The sequence below is a fragment of the Staurois parvus genome, unplaced genomic scaffold (assembly GCF_062004578.1).
Source record: "Staurois parvus isolate SC_StPar_1 unplaced genomic scaffold, SC_StPar_1.0 ptg000662l, whole genome shotgun sequence".
In the NCBI taxonomy this organism is placed as follows: Eukaryota; Metazoa; Chordata; class Amphibia; order Anura; family Ranidae; genus Staurois; species Staurois parvus.
The window spans coordinates 1,461,695-1,476,273 of NW_028318458.1; the positions used below are offsets into that span (position 1 = coordinate 1,461,695).

At 43.1% G+C, this 14,579-nt stretch overlaps 1 non-coding gene across 1 annotated transcript; it reads right to left on the reverse strand.

Annotated features, from left to right (window-relative positions):
- Window positions 1-13,886: 13,886 nt before the first annotated feature.
- TRNAV-AAC (transfer RNA valine (anticodon AAC)) lies at window positions 13,887-13,959 on the reverse strand. The gene has a single exon. It is a non-coding gene; the product is annotated as a tRNA-Val (tRNA).
- Window positions 13,960-14,579: the final 620 nt, after the last annotated feature.

The window sequence follows — 14,579 nt, forward strand, 5'->3', positions numbered from 1 at the left end:
ACCACACCACGAAAAAAACAAAACAAACAAAAACACAGCTTTTGTCTTTACACTTGACTTTTTTTCTGAATTAGCATAGGTTATATGTGCCTTTTACTCATTCACATAGGGGGCAGTATCTGGGTGCCCCCTTATTGTTGACGGAGGCTTCCAGATTATGATGAGGCCATAGTCTTGGGGAGGAGGCCCTTGCCCTCATCAATATGGGAACAAGCTGTTTTGTTCTTGAATTTTGAATGTGAGGACACATGGTCTTGTATGGTTTGGAGGGGCACTTTTTCCTGACCACCCAGGATACTTGGATATTGGTCTGCTATGGATTTTGGGAGGACACAATTGGTTTGTGGGGTAGCCTATTAAAATCCATAGTAGCCCCTATCTAGGATAAGGATCTTTTATGGATTGAGGGAGCCCCACATCTTTTTTGGGGGCTGTGCTGCTGCTGACATTCTAGTAACAAATGATGTGATTGGTTTCGAGGAGGCAAGTGGCCAGCTTGCACAGCAGTCTTCATTGCTAAGGTGCAGGTCATCTCCTGTGTTCTAGAAACTAGAAAGAAGTGGGAAGCCATTAATTTAGTGTCAGTAGTGATACCACTGGCCATTTAGTTCATCTGTTTAGCGAACAGTGATCTTGTAAAGTCAAAATCTACATGGCTGCAAAATCAAATCTCATTCCTATAAAATGGGAACAGTTAGGAGCTTCTAGATATCTGGGAAAGACCTTTGTATTGTACATCTATGTCTGCGTTATTAAATGCCATCTTCAGCATATTTGTTTCCTCTTCACCAGAATGGGTGCGGATGTTCCATGCTGACCACAGCTAGGAAGAGTGAATGATATCAATATGGGAACTTAGTAAAGAAAAGGAATTTAGAAATATCTTCTGTACATAAATGTTTTTTTCTATTAAATAAAACATAGTTATTTTAAACTAAATATACCGGAGGTATGACTAAAGCCACATACACATGATGAGAAAATCAGACAAAAATACCACTTTTGGAGCGGTACCAAAATAACGGAGCAAACTATTTTTGTTTATTCAGTACAGTATTCATCCATAAAAAATCAAGTGATAAAGACCGTGCATGCTCAGAAATGGAAGAATACATTACAATATGGGCAGCACAGTGGCTAAATGGTTAGCACTTTCGCCTGGCAGTACTAGGGTCGTCGGTTCAAATCCCAACCATGGCACCACCTGCCTGGAGTTTGCATGTTCTCCCTGTGCCTGCGTGGGTTTCCTCCCACACTCCAAAGACATGCTGGTAGGTTAATTGGCTCCTGTCTAAATTGTCCCTAGTATGTGTATGTATGAATGTGAGTTAGGGACCTTAGATTGTATGCCCCTTGAGGGTTAGGGACTGATGTGAATGTACAATATATATGGAAAGTGCTGCATAAATTGACAGCGCTATATGAAGTACCTGTAATAAATAAATAAATTACATAATCACAGGAAGTTGTATTCTGTCTTATGAGAATTTTCCTAACTCTAGTAACCTATTCATTTTTTATATGAGACTAGCATGCAAAAAAAGTGTACGAGTGTACGAGGTTTAAGGGTCCATGCACACTGGATTAAAAAAAGCCAGTTCCCTTGGCCAAAAAAAAAATACTCATATAGAGTGTTTATGTTCATGAGTTTAGGCATGTTTAGAAGCTTTTAGGACAGTTTAGGAGCATCCAGTTTATAAACGGCCTCCACATTCACTGCCTATGCGCGTTCCCTGGACACAGCGGAACACCGATCGCTGTACGGGACCTCTGTGTGAGGTCCCAATCATGTGATCACTGATTGGCCAATCAGTGATCACATGAATAGTAGTAAGCAAGATGTCACTTCCTGACATCATTGCTTACTATCAATGAAATCTGTGAATGATCAAAGAGGTCACTTGGTACAGGGCTATTCCCAACAGCCTTGTACCATGTGACAAGCTGTGACCAATCACAGCTCTCACAGTATTTCTCAATGGCTGCCAGAATGCAGCCAGAGAGGAGAAATGATTGCTTTTACAAGGCTGTAAAGGCTTATGGGTGTAAAAGCAATCAGTGTAAAAAAAAAAAAAAAAAAAATCTTCATCACCCCCCACAAGTAATACAGTGTCACTGTGGTGACACTGTGCTGCTAGGGTGACAGTACGTAAAAAAACCCATAAATAATAATATTAAAAAAGTTTTTTTTTAAATTATATTTTTGGTTTTAAACTAATTTCGGTTATTTTTTTTTTACTAAAAAGATAGCTGAATACGTTTTGGCAAAATTTATGGAGAAAGATTATTTATTTGCAAAATTTTATAAGAAAAACACTTTTTTTTCAAAATGCTTGGACTTTTTTATCTATATAACAATAAAAATCCCAGTGGTGAATAAATACCACCAAAATAAATTGTTATCTGTCTCAAAAAAATGCTAAAAATTTCATATGGGTACAGTGTTGCATGACCGCGCAATTGTCATTCAAAGTGTGATAGCACTGAAAGCTGAAAATTGGCCTGGACTGGAAGGGGGTCAAAGTGTCTGGACTTGAAGTGGTTAAAGCTCCAGTCTCTTTGAGGGTGTGGGCTTGAATCCCACCACTGCCAAGCATCTTTTCTTTTGTAGGTCCTTGTTCCATGTTTGGAGGAAACCTTCCCCCAGTCTGGAGAAAAGGCAGGGGTTTATGGTGTGTGAAGTTCACTTTCTGGAGACATTGAAATACCATTGTTTCCTGTGTGCTGTATACAAGGCCAGCCATGTGATCCAGCAGTGTTTTTTTTCCCCTGTCCTGGGTGGAAGGGCAGGTACAACACGGAGTCCATGGAGTCTCTGTAGTCCATGGAGTCTCTGTATCTTAAGATGCTTGAGAGGCTCTTGTTGAGAAGAGCTACAACAGACTCATCTACCAAGCTATTGAGAAAGGTTAACTCATTTTCCTGACTAATCCTAGCAGGCTGTAAAGCAGGAATCACTAAATGGCGGACCATGGTCCAGATCTGGACTGAGTCCAGTGTCCAGACTTGAAGTGGTTAAAAATGCAAAACAGAAGGTTTTTTTTTTCTGCTTCTAAGGCCTCATGCACACAGTGCATTTTTACTGCCGCTTTTAGGAGTGTCAGGTATTTTTTTTTTTACTGCCTCCGAACACCCTTCCATGTTATTCTATGCGTACATGCACTCTATGGCTTTTAGAAGCTTTTTGTGAAAGGGGCATTTAGAGGCAGTAGAAAAAAAAAACAGTGCCAGTGAATCCTGGAACAGCGACATTTTGGCAGAAAAAACAGTTGAAGTGCTTAAATGCATGTAAATGCCCCTAAGCGCTAGGTGCGTTTAGTGCTGGATCGTTAATTTATTTCAATGGCCGTAATAAGTTATTTATTTTGGCCAATGCAATTAATTAACAGCCAAACGCTTGATGCGGGTAAACATGGGTAAAAGCAGATAAACGCAAGTAAACACGTGTAGACGCAGTAAACTCTTTTACAAACATAAGTGGTTTTTTAGCCAAAACGCTGCTGCCAGGAACAGGCTTCTAGGGGAGTTAAAAAAAACATCAGTGTACATGAGGCCTAAACCCTGAGCTTCAAATATGCCTCTAAACATCCTAATGTGAATGGACACATAGGATAATATTGAGCTGCTTCTACAGGCAAAACACAAAACTCCTGTAGAAGCAGAGTTTTTTAAGCCAGTGTGTCTGGACCCAAAAGCTGCAACAGTCTGATTAATTTTAGCGTTTACAGTGCTTTAGTCACGTCTTGTTTGATGACCAAAAAAATATAGAATGTATTCTTTAGTGTGAATACCTGAATTTGACTAGGTCTCTTATCATGTCCTGTTCAGCAGGGTACCAATACATTGTATTGCATTGCAAATGACCTAACAGTACATTCCTCATGAATAGTGTTCAGCTTGATGTTCAAGTCGAACTTAAGTTTGTCTTGAACATCGGCCGTTCGAGTGTACGCCCGCCCGTCCCACAATGCACAGCGCTCTGGCAGCGCATTATTATTGGCCAAAGCAATGCACCTGACCACAGGTCAGGTGCAATGCTTTGGCCAATCAGAGCACATGATGATGTCAAAAGGGGGCAGGGTCACCCAGTTGACGTCACCGGGTGACTCCACCCCTTAGATATGTCAGGATGGCACAGCGTTGAGAGCGGAGCCTTTTTTTTTTCTTTTTGTTTTTAATAAAGGACTTGTCAAAGACTGTTTACTGTCATTTTTTACACTACACTTTTTTGTGAATGAGTAGCGGTACCATGTACCCCATACTTATTCACATGGGGGGCAGGGATCTGGGGGCCCCCTTGTTAAAGGGGGCTTCCAGATTCTGATAAGACCCTTGCCCGCAGACCCCCATAACCACCGGTCACAGTTGTGAGGAAGGAGTCCTTGTCCCTATCAACATGGGGACAATATTCTTTGGGGGGGAGCAAGGCACCTCCCCCCATGTTGAGGGCATGTGGCTTTATATGGTTCAGGAGGGGGGGTGCTTGCTCATTCCCCTCTTTTCCTGACTTGCAGGACTGCAAGATTGGATAAGGGTCTGGTATGGATTTTGGGGGGACCCCATGCCATTTTTAAAAGAACGTTGCCGTGGGGTTCCCCTCAAAATCCATACTAGACCTGAAGGGCTTGGTATGGATGGGGGGGGGGTCCCATGTCATTTTTGTGCAAAATTATTGAACCATTAAAGCATGTTTTCACTACTAAATTACTGCATGACTTAAAGTGTTACTAAACCCACAACAGTAAAATCAGTCTGTACAGTATATGCAGTAAAGCATGCTTGTTATACTCACTCTGGAAGAGGTTAATCCTCTGCATTGTATAAAAAGGATTGATCCTGACTTCTCTGATCTTCCCCTTCTTCTACTGTCCCCAATCCATCTGCTGATAGAACAGAGCCTTGGGGGCAAGCTGTACACGCTCAGTTTGGCGTGTTGCTAAAGAGTTTTTTTTCCTGGTAGAGTACTGTCAGCACTGTCCAAACACAGGCTCAGGGGTCCTGCCGCCTCATAGGAGAGAATGAAAACTCCTCCTACAAACTTTAACTGGACACTGATAGAAGTCACAAGACTGCTCTAACTGCTGATGAGAAAAGGTATTTGAATGAATGCAGGGTCCTGGGTTTAGTAACACTTTAATAAAATAACTCATGCAGTATTTTAGAAGGTTTTTTGGGAAAACTGCTGTGCAGTATCTTACCGCATACTCAGATGCAGTAAGATACCGCTTAGTGAATTGTCCTGATTTGAAGTTTGTGGTTGAACTTTCATTAGGTTTGAATGTTCGAACTGAACAGGGGGGGGTTCACTACTCATGAAGTCCAGCACAAGTATTTGGCTTGATCAGGCTGGTCATAGAGGTGCAAGGAGCAGGGCTGCTGGGCTTTTCTTGTCCAGTCACAGTTATGGTGCATGGAGATAACCAGGCCATATTGCCTAACTGGCCACTCAGTTTGGTAAAGCCCTGTATGTCTCAGAACTGGATAAAAGATCTGAAGATTGCAACTTGTATGATATTTAGAAAGATGTTTTACAAAATTCAACTGAATCAGCCACATCAAATTTAAAAACAAAGTTTGAGTTTACAGAATTTACCCAGAAACCAAAGAACCCTTAATTATCCTGCCACCTCAACCTCCGGAACATTTCCAGAATCCGCCCCTTTCTGACCAATGACAACACAAAACAACTTATCTACGCCTTGGTTATATCCTGCCTTGATTACTGCACTCCCTCCTTACTGGTCTATCGTTACACAGGTTATCCCCCCTTCAATCTATTATGAATGCTGCTGCTAGACTCAAACACCTTATCAACCGATCAGCGACTGCTGCCCCTCTCTGCCAATCCCTCCACTGGCTTCCACTAACCCAACGTATAAAATTCAAAATACTAACCATGACATACAAAGCCATCTACAACACTGCCCCCAGCTACATCACCAACCTCATCCACCGATATCACCCAAATCGCCCACTCCGCTCCTCCAAAGATATCTTCCTCTCTAGCTCCCTCATCACCTCCTCCCACGCTCGCCTCCAGGACTTCTCCAGAGCCTCTCCCATCCTCTGGAACTCCCTACCACAGTATGTCCGGTCAGCCCCCACCCTGTCTGCCTTTAGGCGATCTTTGAAAACTCATTTATTCAGGGAACCCTACCCCACCTCCACCTAAGAACTGTATTTCAATCACCTCCACAAGATCATCCCCCGCAGCTATCACCTTTTGTATCACCTCCACTTCCTTTAGATTGTAAGCTCCACAAGCAGGACCCTCATATTCCTTCTGTACTGAAATGTAATTATACTGTCTCCCTTATATTGTAAAGCGCTGCGCAAACTGTTGGCACCATATAAATGCTGTCTAATAATAATTCATTTTTAATATTGAAAGAAAACTCACCCATCCATCCATGTCTCCATGTTGTATTTTGCTTAGAAATCACTTTGAAACCCCCCCCCCCCCTAGTATTTCTAGCCGTGGTCAGCAATAAATAGGATATGTAGGGCTCTCTGGTAAGAGAGACCCTAGGAATCCAAACAGTCATGTATGTAGGCTATAAACATCTATGTTGTGGTGAGGGGAAATGGATAATCATCATCCGCTTGCAGCAGCCCTACAGGAGAGGGAAGCCAGGGTCTAAACAGCAACAAGGGAAGAGAGGAGGCGCTTCTAAGTGTAATAGGTTGGAAAAATTTATTGGGTCAGAAAGAGTAAAATGTACTTACTAGAGCAGGGGTGGGCAAACTTTTTGACTTGAGGGCCGCAATGGGTTCATATATTGGACCCGGGGGCCGGACCAAGAGTAGATGAATGATGTGTATGTGTCATCCATAGTAAGTATAGTAATATTCCCCCATAGTAAGCATAGTAATTAATCCCCCATATAGTAATTCATCCCCCATATAGTAATTCATCCCCCATAGTAATTCATCCCCCATATAGTAATTCATCCCCCATAGTAATTCATCCCCCATAGTAATTCATCCCCCATATAGTAATTGATCCCCCATATAGTAATTCATCCCCCATAGTAATTCATCCCCCATATAGTAATTAATCCCCCATATAGTAATTCATCCCCCATAGTAATTCATCCCCCATAGTAATTCATCCCCCATATAGTAATTCTCCCCCATATAGTAATTCATCCCCCATAGTAATTCATCCCCCATAGTAATTCATCCCCCATAGTAATTAATCCCCCATATAGTAATTCATCCCCCATAGTAATTCATCCCCCATATAGTAATTCATCCCCCATAGTAATTCACCCCCCATAGTAATTCATCCCCCATATAGTAATTCATCCCCCCTATAGTAATTCAATTTACTTACCTTTGCTCCGCGCGTTCCTCTCGCCATGTTCCCGCGCCGTTCCGGTTTTCAGGGCGGACTGTGAGAGGAGCCTAGCTCCCCTCACGTTCATCACGCTGCCCCGCCTACACACATCCTGACAGCCATCCTGACAGTATCACGCTCCGCGGGCCGGATTAAAAGGTCCGCCGGCCGTATACGGCCCGCGGGCCGTAGTTTGCCCATTGCTGTACTAGAGCATGGTGAAATATCAGCATATCAATCAAATAAAGCATCTAGATACTCGATCCCTTTGAGGAGGAATTCATTGACAGTTTATTTGATTGATATGCTGAAATTTCACCATGCCCTAGTAAGTGCATTTTTTTCTTTTTTGTCCCTATAAATTTTTCCAGCCTATTACACTTAGAAGTGCCTCCTCTTGTCCCCTATTTCTAGCCATGGCCATCCTGAGTAAGGGCAGATCATTCATGTAGCATTTTCTTCCTGAAGTGTGCCTGCCCCTAACTTAGGCATACAAGCAGGAGGGTGTGCTTAGTTGAGAAAATCCCTCCCTCCCCTCCTGAAGACTCCTGGGATGTATGACATCATTTGCCTAGGCATGGAAACCAGGAAGTAACTGAAGAAATGTAAAAAGAAAATGTTTAACCCCTTGGCGCCGGTGCCTCCCGGCCCTTTAAGGGTTTCAGAAGCCGGGAGGCCGGGTTTAGAGTCATGTGACTGTCATGATGTCGTGTCACGGCGGTCACATGATCGGGAAAGGTCCCGATCGAAAGAGGAGATTGGAACCTTTCCGTGAGTACTGGACATGTGTGCTGGGAGTGCGCAGGGCGCGCACTCACAGTACATATCTCTTTTAATAGAAGGCAAATGTGTGGCCGCTCTGCGTCTAGGCCCAGACGCCCGGGAGGTCGCACATTTGTGTTCTGCCGGCACCAAGAGGTTAAAGCAAGGAAATATGATGTACGTTCCTGTCTATTTACTAATGCTAGCAGCATAAGGATTAAAAATAGCTCATGTTGATTGAGAGAGAGAAGTGCCGGTTGCTGTTGAGGTGGGGACTTTTTGTTTTGCAAAAAATGGGCCCCAGTCCAACAAGAGATTTTTGTTTTTCTCAGATATCTTCCTTAAATGATATAACATGCAGAATTTTCTTCTGTGAAAATCTTCAAAAGGGTGGCGTGCTCTGCCCATAGTTCCCCATTTTTAGGTTAGGCATAGTTATGTTAAAAGAGTAAAACTGTTACATGTGAGAAGGCCAATTCTGGAGAATAGTAAACTCAGAAAAAGATGAGTCAACCCACCAGGAAAAGGATCTTTTTTATTCTAAAAACAAAGCATCTTTTTTGCTGAGGCCAGTGATTTAAAAAAAAAATACAGTATCCTGGCAAAATAAAGATTCTTATCCCTGTGTTAGTTTGGTGATCTGAACCTATTGTAGTAAAGGAAAGCCATAGTGCATTTTCAGGGCACGATAGTGAATTTTCATTGTTGTATTGGGGGAAGCTTTGCTTAAACAAGACTTTAAAACTGCCCTTTCACTCAGTTTAAACTCACCTTTCCTTTCCCTGTTTAGTCAACTGGAGAGGAAAAAAAGCCATGGAGTCACTTGACTTAGGTAGCCCATTCATTAGCCAGTTTTTTTCCTTCTGGTTGAATGAAAAATCTGATCCAAGTCACCCATCCACACATTTGCGGTAAATGGGGAATCTTCTTTCATACAGAAAGACCTGGGAGAAACAATAGTCAAAGCCAACCAAAAAGTACAACTCAGAAAATATACTACATTGTGAGTGAATACACCAGGCCAAAATTCATACTCCATGTCACTGAACACTGCTTATGGATAGCAATGAAGTCCTCACCACCCGTATTGTACTTCATTTTTCAGAACACAAAACAAAAACACACACAAAAACAAAATGGAGTCGAAACAACAATAGTAATGTAGCGCTACCCCCACAGGGGTCGCTTGATAATACTGCTTCCCAGTGATTGCCCTGACCTTGCAAGCCTCCCGACACCTCTGACACTCTGGGTTCGGACATATTTCAACAGTATAGTATAACAATACAAGAGGCACAATTCTTTAGTAACACCTCTACTGTATATTAGTCTTGTTCAAAAGAGTAGACCACAAGAACTAAGGGTTTAGGATATCAAACCCCAGTTAACGTACAAAACAGAACACTGGTAAAGTAGAAATAATCAATTTTTCAATGTTTAACAAATTATACAGTCATGAGTAGTAAGCTTCGATTATTAAAACCCATCTCTTCAGGGAAGCCTACCCCACCCCCTGCTAACTTGCCGACCTCCTCCACTCTTCCTACCACTCCATCCCCCACAGCTATCTCCTCCTGTGCCACCACCCCCTCCCTCCTAGATTGTAAGCTCGAAAGAGCAGGGCCCTTGATCCCCTCATGTTTTGCATTGTATTGGTATTGTTCTGTCACATGTTCTGTCTCCCTTTGTAATGTACAGCGCTGAGCGAACTATTGGCGCTTTATAAATACTGTATAATAATATTAATAATAAATTAAACTGCCACACCAGCAGTAAGAGGGGGAAGGAAAGGCTTGTTGACTTATCAGCTCCCTCTAGGCCACCGCACAGCAATAGTGGATGCAGAGAATTATGTAATTATATACTCCGACATAAATAGATGGAATTCTAATTTGAATAACAATGGCCTTAGAAGAGAAGAGGTCACTTTAACTACAGATTGCAACTTGAGTCCTGTAATGTTTAAAGTTCCTGACATGGTGGCGTCTGTTGTATTCTCCTAGCAATGGTGGGGTCCATAAACATTAGTGAATACTGGTGATGCAATGAAGTTAAACAGGCTGTGGTACTGCTCAAAGCAAAGATCTGATACGGAGGTGTAAAGTTGTCTGCATGCAGTGTTTTTAGAGTTATAACAGATAAAGGTTGGGCATCTGCCCATTCACCAATCCTATGGATAGCATAGCCTCCTAGGAATAAGAGTTCTTATCCAGACTCTTGTCTATTTGCAGGGAAGTGCAGAGTTACTGCCCGACGAGCCTGTCAGTGAGCAGAAATGAATGAGTCAAGACTGGATAGTGACAGTCCCGATGCAGAGAAGCTGATGTGATGCTGGTGTGGCAATCACCAGTAGGTCAACAATCTGTCTCTGAAGGAGAGCAGCAAACCCCCTGTTTTCAGGTCTGAATCCCACAGCAAGAGAGCAAACCAGTCCCTTGCTGTAAAATATGTCTGCTCTCCCAGCTTCCTTCTGGTTCACAAGCTTTCTGGTAGTTGTAGTTCAATTGGCACTCAGAAATGCATTAGGTATTAGCTGTAGGACTACAGATCCCAAGATCTGTATCAATTCTGCTAACAGGAAGTGATGTAGCAGTCCCAGTACTGGGCACTAGGGGGGCAAAAGGATTAAATATAGTCTAATCTGTAAATGTCCCTAAAAGGCATATTGATATAGCCAGGACCTGGCTACATCAACAAATAAAAGGAAGAAAAAGAACAGAGAAGAAGAAGAAAAAAGGAAAGGGGAGGGGGGAATGGGGGAGGGAGAATAGTACCATTACCCTTCCCCTTCCTCTACAAGAGCAGAGCCATATTTCCTGGAACGTGTATAGAGAGACCAATAGAACCACTTTTTTATTAAACTCCTCCTCTTTACCTTGCAAGGCAGCCGTGATACATTGCCCAAAGAAATTAAAGGAACACTTTGAAAACACTTCAGATCTCATTTGGAAATAATCTCATGCTGGATATCTATACTGATATGGATGGGTAATGTGTTAGGAATGTAAGGATGCCCCATCGTTTGATGGAAAGGAAAATTATCAACCTACAGAGGACTGAATTCAAAGACACCACGAAAATCAAAGTGAAAAAATTATGCAGCAGGCCAGTCCATTTTGCTGAAATTTCATTGCAGCAACTCAGAATGGTCCTCAGTAGTTTGTATGGCCTCCACGTGCTTGTATGCATGCCTGACAACGTCGGGGCATGCTCCTAATGAGACAATGGATGGTGTCCTGGGGTATATCCTCCCAGATCCCAGAGGTGTTCTATTGGATTTAGGTCAGGCAAGCATGGGGGCCATTCAATGGTATCAATTCCTTCATCCTCCTGGAATACCCTGCATACTCTCTCCACATGAGGCCGGGCATGGTTGTACACCAGGAGGAACCCAGGACCCACTGCACCAGTGTAGGGTCTGACAATGAGTCCAATGATTTCATACCGATACCTAATGGCAGTCAGGGTGCCATTGTCTAGCCTGTAGAGGTCTGTGTGTCCCTCCATGGATATGCCTCCCCAGACCATCACTGACCCACCACAAAAACGGTCATGCTGAATGGTGTTACAGGCAGCATAACATTCTCCATGGCTTCTCCAGACCCTTTCACGTCTGTCACATGTGCCCAGGGTGAACCTGCTCTCATCTGTGAAAAGCACAGGGTGCCAGTGGTGGACCTTCCAATTCTGGTGTGCAATGGCAATGCCAACTGAGCTCTATGGTGCCGCTTTTTATTAGCACTGATCACTGTATTAACGTCACTGGGGATGTCAGTGGTAGTTAGTTCCCCACCAATGCCAGAATGCCCACCACAGTCACGCAGTCCCACTATAAGCTGCTGATCACCGCCATTACTAGTATTTGAAAAAAAAATTCCAGTAAATAACACAATTTTTAGACGCTATAATTTTCATGTATTATACAGTCAGGTCCATAAATATTGGGACATCGACACGATTCTAACATTTTTGGCTCTATACACCACCACAATGGATTTGAAATGAAACGACCAAGATGTGCTTTAACTGCAGACTGTCAGCTTTAATTTGAGGGTATTTACATCCAAATCAGGTGAACGGTGTAGGAATTACAACAGTTTGCATATGTGCCTCCCACTTGTTAAGGGACCAAAAGTAATGGGACAGAATAATAATCATAAATCAAACTTTCGCTTTTTAATACTTGCTTGCAAATCCTTTGCAGTCAATTACAGCCTGAAGTCTGGAACGCATAGACATCACCAGACGCTGGGTTTCATCCCTGGTGATGCTCTCCCAGGCCTCTACTGCAACTGTCTTCAGTTCCTGCTTGTTCTTGGGGCATTTTCCCTTCAGTTTTGTCTTCAGCAAGTGAAATGCATGCTCAATCGGATTCAGGTCAGGTGATTGACTTGGCCATTGCATAACATTCCACTTCTTTCCCTTAAAAAAACTCTTTGGTTGCTTTTGCAGTATGCTTTGGGTCATTGTCCATCTGCACTGTGAAGCGGCGTCCAATGAGTTGTGAAGCATTTGGCTGAATATGAGCAGATAATATTCCCGAAACACTTCAGAATTCATCCTGCTGCTTTTGTCAGCAGTCACATCATCAATAAATACAAGAGAACCAGTTCCATTGGCAGCCATACATGCCCACGCCATGACACTACCACCACCATGCTTCACTGATGAGGTGGTATGCTTAGGATCATGAGCAGTTCCTTTCCTTCTCCATACTCTTCTCTTCCCATCACTCTGGTACAAGTTGATCTTGGTCTCATCTGTCCATAGGATGTTGTTCCAGAACTGTGAAGGCTTTTTTAGATGTCGTTTGGCAAACTCTAATCTGGCCTTCCTGTTTTTGAGGCTCACCAATGGTTTACATCTTGTGGTGAACCCTCTGTATTCACTCTGGTGAAGTCTTCTCTTGATTGGTGACTTTGACACACATACACCTACCTCCTGGAGAGTGTTCTTGATGTGGCCAACTGTTGTGAAGGGTGTTTTCTTCACCAGGGAAAGAATGCTTCGGTCATCCACCACAGTTGTTTTCCGTGGTCTTCCGGGTCTTTTGGTGTTGCTGAGCTCCCCGGTGCGTTCCTTCTTTTTAAGAATGTTCCAAACAGTTGTTTTGGCCACGCCTAATGTTTTTGATATCTCTCTGATGGGTTTGTTTTGTTTTTTCAGCCTAATGATGGCTTGCTTCACTGATAGTGACAGCTCTTTGGATCTCATCTTGAGAGTTGACAGCAACAGATTCCAAATGCAAATAGCACACTTGAAATGAACTCTGGACCTTTTATCTGCTCATTGTAATTGGGATATCAGTCTTGGTGTTTCTGATGACCCACCGTGAGTAGGACGCCCACCACTCGGTCTTTGTTGGATCTGATATCTGGGATGATTTACCCTACATGCGCATAATCCATGCGTTTCTGGTGAGTGCGCATTGCTATTATTTCGAGGCAGTATATACTCCGGATGTGTATTCACCTTACCAGACGATACCACGGATATTGCACAGACTTTATATATACTTGGTTTTCATTTATTTATCAATTCTTGAGCGCTGCACTGTTTCTTGTTACATTGATATACTTATATTCTAAAGGTATTGTGGTTACCTGAAGTGTTCCAGCTGCTATATATATTTAAGAGCGCTCACTATACATTTCTTAATTAACACTGCATATTTGCCGCTTGAAAAAATGTACGTCAAACATGAAAAAAAAAAAAGAAAGAAGAAGCAGCAGCTTTGTGGAGTCTGGAAAAAAGTGTCAAGAAGTGGAGGATGAAAAAAAAAAATTGTTTCCGCCCGGTTTCGAACCGGGGACCTTTCGCGTGTTAGGCGAACGTGATAACCACTACACTACGGAAACCTGCATGTTAGATTGATATCTCCCATTGGGGTGGCTCCTGAGGGGAGGGGAGGGGAGGAGTTACAATTTATTATATTAGGATATTTGAATGCCAATAGCCTGTCAAAAGGTTTACTTTAACCGCTTCCTGACTACCCTATAGCAGAAATACTGCTACAGGGCGGCACGGGTGCGCAAAATCCACCAAAACGGTTATGCTAAACAATGTTACAGGCATCTGATCGTTTTCCACAACTTCTCCAGACCCTTTCATGTCTGTCACATGTGCTCAGGGTGAACCTGCTCTCATCTGTGAAAATCACAGGGTGCCAGTGGAGGACCTGCCAATCCTGGTGTTCAATGGCAAATGCCAAGTGAGCTCTATGGTGCCGGGCAGTCAGCACAGGGCCCACTAGAGGAGGTCGGGCCCTCAGGCCACCCTCATGAAGTCTGTTTCTGATTGTTTGGTCAGAGACATTCACACCAGTGGACTGCTGGAGGTCATTTTGTAGGGCTCTTGCAGTGCTCATCCTGTTCCTCCTTGCACAAAGGAGCAGATACCGGTCCTGCTGATGGGTTAAGGACCTTCTACGGCCATGTCCAGCTCTCCTAGAGTAACTGCTTGTCTCCTGGAATCTCCT